Genomic DNA, 8438 nt, shown 5'->3' with positions numbered 1-8438 from the left:
TTGCTCACAGATGTTCTAAGGAGCAGATTGCACACATATACACACACTGGTCCACAGAGGAGTCAGAGCTTCTCCTCATTGTATTAACATGAGCTCTCAGTCATGTTCCTCCTCACTCTTTTCCCTAGAGGAGAGGCTTTCCACATAGTGAACTACAAGATGATTTTCTGGCTTTACAGATACATTATCGAACCATTGGAAATAATCCAGCTGCATTTATGTCTTAAATTATATTTCTTTCTCATATGTGGGTTCAGATAAGTTAAAAGGGTCCATTTGGATTGTTGTCTTTCATAATAATAATAATCATCATTATCATATGCATAATTTGTATTGTAATTAGATGCTTTGTTTAATATTAAAATATATAATACATTATAAACATATTTCAGAGATATATTTTTATATACTGTTTTCAGAGAAAACAATTTTTTTTCAGCAAGGACACATTAAATTGATCTAAAGCCATTTTAACTTTTTGTTTTATTAATGATAAACTATAAATTACATTCTCTTAATATATAAGTTCAGGCATTTGACAATGAAAACATTCTCTGATTTTACAATGATGATAACTTATAAAATTAATGGTAAATTAAATTGCATTGAGAACCTTGAACAATACTGGGCATAAATAAAATATATGATTCAAATTTCTGTTCTCGGTACATTGAGAGTCACGTGCATCTCAAATTCTGGTGTTGCAACAAGAGCCTTGTGACAAGCAGTAATGTTGAGTTTCTGTCATCAAGGACTAATCTATACAGTGCATTGCATGTAAACGCTAGGCCTCTGAACCCAGAGACTGAACAAACACTCCTCTGCTCTCACACAAGCTGAACTCAGATACATACAGTGTTGAGTTACAGTTTTCACTCGATGTGAACTGCAATGCAAGGTCCCTTTTTACTCAAAAATGTTAACAATAATCAAGCTGTACAACCATACCATGTATATACCATATTTTTGGACAGAAGCTATATCTGAATACTTCTAAAGCTCAGTAACAAATTCTAGAGAATTCTAAAAAAAAAAAAAAACAGAGAGAGAGAGAGAGAAAATACAGAGTAATGAGGGTTGTCAGTCACGTAATCCTTCTCTCTCTGTCTCTCTCTCTCTCTCTCTCTCTGTTTTTCATTCTGGCAATTTCCTATGAGTCCCTGCTCTTCTGGGGATGGGAACCTCCTGTCAGTTTTATCAGTCTGGAGGATCTATATTAAACACCCTGTCACATCTCCCTCTCTCCCCTGCCACGATCACACCATCTCTTTATCTGCCCGTCTGCTCTCACACGCCTACTCTGCTCATATTTTTGCTTTACTGTTTATGTTTGGTGATTTTGTAAGCCTATCATTTTGACCCTTCACACTGATATTAGCTCAAGAAAGTTTACTTTCTCAGTAGTATACTGTCCATCTCACTTAGACTATTGACAAAGGTCACTTAAAAGCAGGGAACAGTAATTAAGGTTTGAACCTTCAAAAGAAGTCAACATGAAAAGGGTTGGGGTTCAGAAAAAAAATAATTTAAGGTATGTTTAACTGAGATTATGCATGAAGTTTTACCAGCAAGTAAATGTATTATTTATTTATACATTTATATTCACATTTACAGACAGAAAAATACAGAAATATAGGTCTGTTTACACAGTTACGCTAAGGCTGCTCTGTGCCTGCTCAAAATTCTGTCTAAAGATGTAATACATGACAAAATACTATAGTAATTTATAGTAAATACTGTAGTGTTTTTAGTAAAGTGTATTATACAGTATATATAATAGTATTTACAACACATACTGTAGTATTAACTATAGTGAACTGATAAGTTTAGTTTTTACTACAGTAAATTGTAGTGTATTGTAGTAAAATATTCCCTATAGCTGTAAAAAACTTATTGTACATTATTGGGTAAAGTAATTTGTTTCTATAACTATAGTTGTTATATTACCACAGCAACTATACCACAACAAATTAATTCTTTTAAAAAGTACTTTACTATAGTATGGTTCAAAAACACTATAGTATTTACTATAAATTACTATAGTATTTTTTCATGTGGGAGAATAAAAGCCAGACTAAATTATGCCTGCTGTAACCCACCTCGGCCTCTAGTATAATAGTATACAGTTGTAATTACTGTGTAAATGCATTTATGCCCCCTCTGAGCAGCATCAAACAGTCTGTGTGAAAACACTTAAATGCCACTTCAGAAGCACTTCTATGCCACCTTTGCAGTGGGAATTTGACATAACAGCAATAGAAATTGCATTTAACTGAGAAAGTAATCATAACAACAGCAGACGTAAAATGTCTTAACGACCTGACGCCTATAAAGTCACTGTAAAATTTACATACTTCTCTGAAGCTATACACACAAAAATGATCAACTCAAGACAAAGTGCTGTAACCATTTAGTAAAAATTTACAACACCCGTCTTAACGAATGGCAGCACTCACACGTTAGGCCTACATCATGCTGGTTTTAATAATTGCATTCTAAACACGTTAAGTTCTTGTTTTATTTTGTATTTTAGTGATCCTTACAAAAGCTGGCAGAATATGAAAGCTATGTTGCCTTGGAAAATGTAATGGAGAGATCACATCATACCTCATAAACTTCACAGGCAGTTCTAACCTGTGCCAAAGAGGTTAAAAAAGGTGTGACGAACAAACAGCAAATGAGAAACACGATCTAAGAATGTCAGAGCAACATGTAGCCTAGGTTTAATTAGAAAAATCAGATCCAATATAGTGGACTGAAAATTAATCATGCATATTTAATCTCAAACGTGTGATTTAATCATTGTAACTCATTACAATCCATATAGCCTACTTTATATGTTTTATTTTTGTTTTGTTTATATATAAACGTGTAGTATTTTCTGTTACCAAACCCCACCTGTGAACATATCATGCATGTTCAGCATATAATATGTTTTCTTCTCTACCTGTTTGTAATAGCTCCTTGAATCCTGGTATTTCACTCCGCCTCTTCCACTGTTCTCCTGTCTGTCACCCAGCCTCCTAGCTTTGCCCTGCCACTTGCTGATCTGGGTGATATGTTGCCTTGCGAAGACAGGAAATGAAACCTTTCATTTCTACCCAGTTGCAGCCCCTTTATCAAAAGCAACTGGGTTTCTTCATTGCAGCCTACTGCCTAATGAACTCATTTTGTGCACACAGAATGCCTTCTTATCTCAACAAATACACACACACACCCTTTCCATATTCTCCTTTCCCTGATTCTCAATACACTGTTAGTATAATTGTTTTCATAAGGCTCAAAACTTTAACTTCCACCCACCTTCTTTATAGCCTTGACAGTAAAGACACATAGACTACAAAGTAAAAGGTGGGAGGGGGGTGATGGTGGTATCTCTGATGTCAAAAGTTAACATATATTATCATGCAAATGAGTCTGGATACATTGGAACATAAACTGATTAAGATAATATCTTGTATACTTTTTTTTAGAATAAACATTTCGATAGTTTACTTGTTCACAATCATCGTCTAGGAAGTGGCGCCACCTGGTGGAGTTAGTTTGATAGGCACAAACACATATGCTATTATCACTTTTCATTACCTTCTCATGTTAATTAAACTAATTAGCCTTTATAAAATTGAAAGCATCCTCTCTGACTTTCGTGTGAAATATATTTTCTCCGACAGCAGCTGATATCACAGTGGAGAACTTGCATTATAAAAAGTCTTCACAATGAAATTAGATGATAATTTAGGGAGATTTTCTCACACTTCCTCGTTCCAGTTGGATACGAATACCAAAAAGATTCTTTAGCTTACTATGAGCCGAAGACAATAAATTCAAATCCATCTGTTGAGTTTCTCTATGCAAGAACAGTCAATCAAACTCAGAATTCACACAGTGATGCCATCTATCGGCTATGAATGCACTTGTCCTGAAGGCTTTACAGAAATAATGACACGTAGATATAGAAAAGTAACAAAATAAAAACATAACAAATAAATATAAAATGCACATCTTGCAATTTTGCAATTTTGTTTGATTTGATCGTTTCTTGAATCTGATCGTTTTCTTGAAACTTTAACAATCACGTGACTTCCAGCAGGAAGGACTTCGCGTGTCTTCTTCAGGACAAGAGTTTCTCATCAGTCCATCGAACTGGATGATGAAATCTCCTGCAAAATCATGGACCGACTTGCGAGCGTCATTGGACAACAACATATAGGTAAACAAAAGCCGACACCGTGTTTTGTCGTCATAATAACAGAAAAAAAGTTTTAACATTATCACAGACGCTCTAAGATGTATAGTCGCTTCTTCTGTCATTTGTCATCCTCGTGACTGCTCGCCTGTCATTAGCGTTCTAACCAGAATCAACGTTCTAAGAACGCATATTTACTTAATGATATTGTGCAAACTCATCTTAAACTATTTAAAGAGTAAATGCCTCCACAGGTCTGACGGTGGGATTGAGTTTGATGATCATCGTCGTGATTATCGTCCTTGCGGGGGTTGTTTACACTCCACCGGGAGCTACAACGCGCTGCTTGAGAAGAAGCAGGAGTGAAGAACACCTCTCCCTGACTGCTAACAGAATTTCATGACTGCTAATAGAAACACTTGAACTTTATGGATCTCAGTGTTGGACCCACTATGAGAACATTTTACCCATGTAGAAAAATGACTTCCAAACAAATCACAGTTTCCAAAGAAATGGAAATGTAATAAAATGTTAAAAGTCGTTGATATTTCTAAAGTGATTGTCTCTGTTCTGCATGGAAGCATTTTGTTGGCGTATGATTATGCATGGTTTACATCTCTAAATTTGTGTACCTGTCATATAAATGTAAATCCTCACCAGCAATCTCTTTAAAATTATGTTAAAAATACTTATTAGGAATAACTGGAAAAGCCATGGAAATTCATTGCCGAGAAAATTATGGGAACCCAATTAATTGTGTCCCTACTGAACTACCACTAAAGAACATTTTAAACTAGAGCTGTGTTTACTTTCTCCAATTGCTACACATTTCTATTAAACAATATATAATTAAAATGTGTATACTTTGTCATGTTGATTTAATAATTTAGCCAAGAACATGAGCTCAGTACCTACTCCTTAATCGGGTTAGTTGCCATATTGAATTTAAGGCGGATGAAAATGAGGCTGTAATGTCTTTGCAATGGCACAAACTGTGTAAAAATTCCGTAGGTTGTGAAATTTTGAGATGGTCCTTACTGCAGAACACAAGATCCAGAGGGCGAGGTTGGATCCAGATTTACCTAAACCAACCTGTCTCCGCCCCCTGATCCCTAAACCTGTCTCCGCCCCTACACCTTCCCCCTCCAGGATGGATCTTGCGTACTGCAGTGAGGGGCTACTGGACATTTACACAACTTTCCAAACTGTTTTATGGAGTTTCCATTTACTGAAAGCTTTTTTTCTTTCTCAGAAAGACGTTTTGTCAGCTACAATCCAAGTGCAATCCATTGAATGCACTGTACTTCTATCCATCACAGCCTCATTTTCATTCCTGTCAAAAATTAAATATCCCGCTACCCTGACTGGTCTATTACACTCTAACTGTATCACAGGAACTACAAAGGCTGCAATTCCAGTAGACAACCATTAGATGGACCAGTGCTCTGTGGAAAGGACGAGAGTCTGTGCTGCTGCATATTTAGTTTTCATTTAGGCAACTATAAATGCTGCTGCTGCTACCTTTTATTTGCTCTCACATGATGGACACTGCGATTATTGTGCTTTTCTTAGGTCATTCTGACATAGAAGAGTTCTCAACTGAGATTAAACAGGATTTTTACACCATTTGGACTGATATCACAAAATGTTAAAGTGAGTGTTCAGTGCTGCTCAGTATGTTCACTGCATCTGAACACATTTAGGTGGTTCAGTTTTATTTAGATTTCACTTTTTTTACCATAATATATATTTCTGTTGTGTGAAAGAGAGCATTACAATTCTGTGAATCCTCAAAGAGCAGTTTTTCTTGTTCCACCCCTCCAACCCCCTTTAACTGTCACCGAGGCAAGCTCTCAAAGTCAAACTTTAATTAAAAGACACTGCTGTTTATCTGTCTGTCATAAAATCAGTAGTCAGTGTCCCCTAATCTCAATCTTATCTTCCCTGCACTCCCTGCTAATCCGCAGAGAGACAGAGATACGGTCACTGACAGATGCAGACAGCGTCATGCATGTGATAACAGACAGAATGTGAGACGTGTCCATGCAGCAAAACAATATTTACATGGAGACACAGAAAACAATGGCTCTCCGTTTCCTCGTATATTGTGGCTTTTTTTGTTGTTGTTGTTTTTTTAAACAAAAAAACCTCATGGTATGTGATTTTAACTGTATGGAGGATATATGAGGAATAGTGATGCGTTAAATAACCAATAAGACATTCGACCACTGGAAGCAATAATGTTGTGAGATGAATCCATTTATCAATGTCAAAACACCCACAAAATACAAAATAATTTATTTTGTACCCCTCTTTCTCTTTCCTCTTTATTGCGGTGTCTCATTGCTAATCAATATGTTTTGTATCTCCGGCTGAGTGCTTGTTTTCTCTGACGGAATGAGTCTGCATTGATTGTAGGCTGTGGATTTTTCCCACGAGCTCTTTAAAACATCAGCATGTTACATCTGCTGGGATAAAACGGGGGATGGAGCTCAGAGCGGATGGGGGTTTTCTGTAACCCAGAAAATTTAAAGGATTTGATTAATTTTTCCTACATGCACCCCACCAGAGATGCTGATATTTGGAGGAAAATCTCGGCTGAATTGGTTTGCAGTAGTCTAGTATTTCTAAAAAGGATAAAGAAAGCTGTTGGATAAAACAATGAGCTCTAGACTTATGATCAAGCCCTGGAAATAGCACCCTCCTCCGTACATATGCAGTCATATGACACATGGGTGACAGGGCGCTCTCACCAGCTGCCGTCTGCCTGTGGAATTCTATACACTGTTTAAAACTCCCAGGCTTTAACGTGATACTGTGTGTCTGTGCATTTTTTGTGCTGTATTGATTTATGACTGGCTGCTCACTCACTTCTTTATCACATTCTTTATTTCTTCTTCTATTCTTAAAATAATAATAATAAATATTTTTTGCAGCACACTGACCAAAAAAAAAAAAAAAAAGAAGCAATTATTAAAAATCGAATTATTTCGTGTTATTTTGTTACTTTATTGTTTTTATATGTACTTTTGTATATTTTTTTAGACATTTGAAAACAATCTTTCAGCTAAAAATAAATAGCCTTTCTTATTTACCCCTTAATTTGTGCAGCACACTGACAAAAATAAGCAGATACAAAAATTATTTATTATGGCTGGTGTTATTTTAATATTTTTTAAATCTGTATTTCTGTATATATTATTTAAGACATTTGAGAACAATCACCAGGTAAATAAATAAACAGGCCAAATAAACATATCAGCTCAGATAAATTCTCCTTCATCAACACCTTATATGTCTGAATTTGAATGTCAAACTCATTTTCAATTAACAGACAGTATTATTTGATTTCTTTATTTGTGTAATTGCCATGTGAAAGACTGGCAGCTGATAAACAGCCTTCCTCTTGAGTGACACAAATGTGTGGTGTTTGTAGTGTTGTCATCAGTTGTCTTGACTGCATGGGGAGCAGGTTCTCCGTCTTAATGAGGATGATTAGGGACTGACTGACTGCAGCTCCCTCTGAAACATGACCTTAGCATCAGTCATCTAGGAGCGTATTGTTTACTGTCACCTTGAACACAGCATCCTTAATGTTGCACTGAAGATTGTAAACATGTATCACTTAGAGTCCAAAGGTTTTAAATGAAGCTTTGAATAGTGTTGCAATGATATTTAATATCAGATTAGATGTAGGTATTCTCTTTTAGATGAGTTGACCGATAATATGGACATGACAGTTTTAGGTTAAGTATTTTAGGTTCATTGGTATATAAGGGAAATGTATATTTAAGAAAATAAAAGCTGCATGTCTCAAACATTGATGTAATAGTTCACATGTTTGTCTGCTATAAAGTGATGTAGCTCAGAAATAAATAAAAGCTTAAAAGTAGCACAGAAATACATACAGTATTGGGTTGAAACAATAAAAGCAAAGTGTGCATAAATTGTGTAAACTTTGATTCAAAGTACATTAATAAATACGGCTATATATATATAAACACACCACATATTTCATTTGAAACTTTTTGATTAAAAATATTAAGAGAAGCACTCTTCCTCAAAACTTGAAAAATATGAAAACAAAATAATTCTTATAGACATGAAACAGGCAACTTTCTTGTTTCATTTATTTGACTTGTGAAGCTTTTTAGCTGATGATGTTATAAACTATTTCATTTTTACATCCCCATCACAGTAGTCTAATTATAAAATAATAGAGAGAAATAGTTTCAAATAGTTTTTTCAGGTG

This window comes from Cyprinus carpio, chromosome B15, assembly GCF_018340385.1.
Source record: "Cyprinus carpio isolate SPL01 chromosome B15, ASM1834038v1, whole genome shotgun sequence".
Taxonomy (NCBI): Eukaryota; Metazoa; Chordata; class Actinopteri; order Cypriniformes; family Cyprinidae; genus Cyprinus; species Cyprinus carpio.
Note: the sequence above shows the minus strand (reverse complement) of the source record.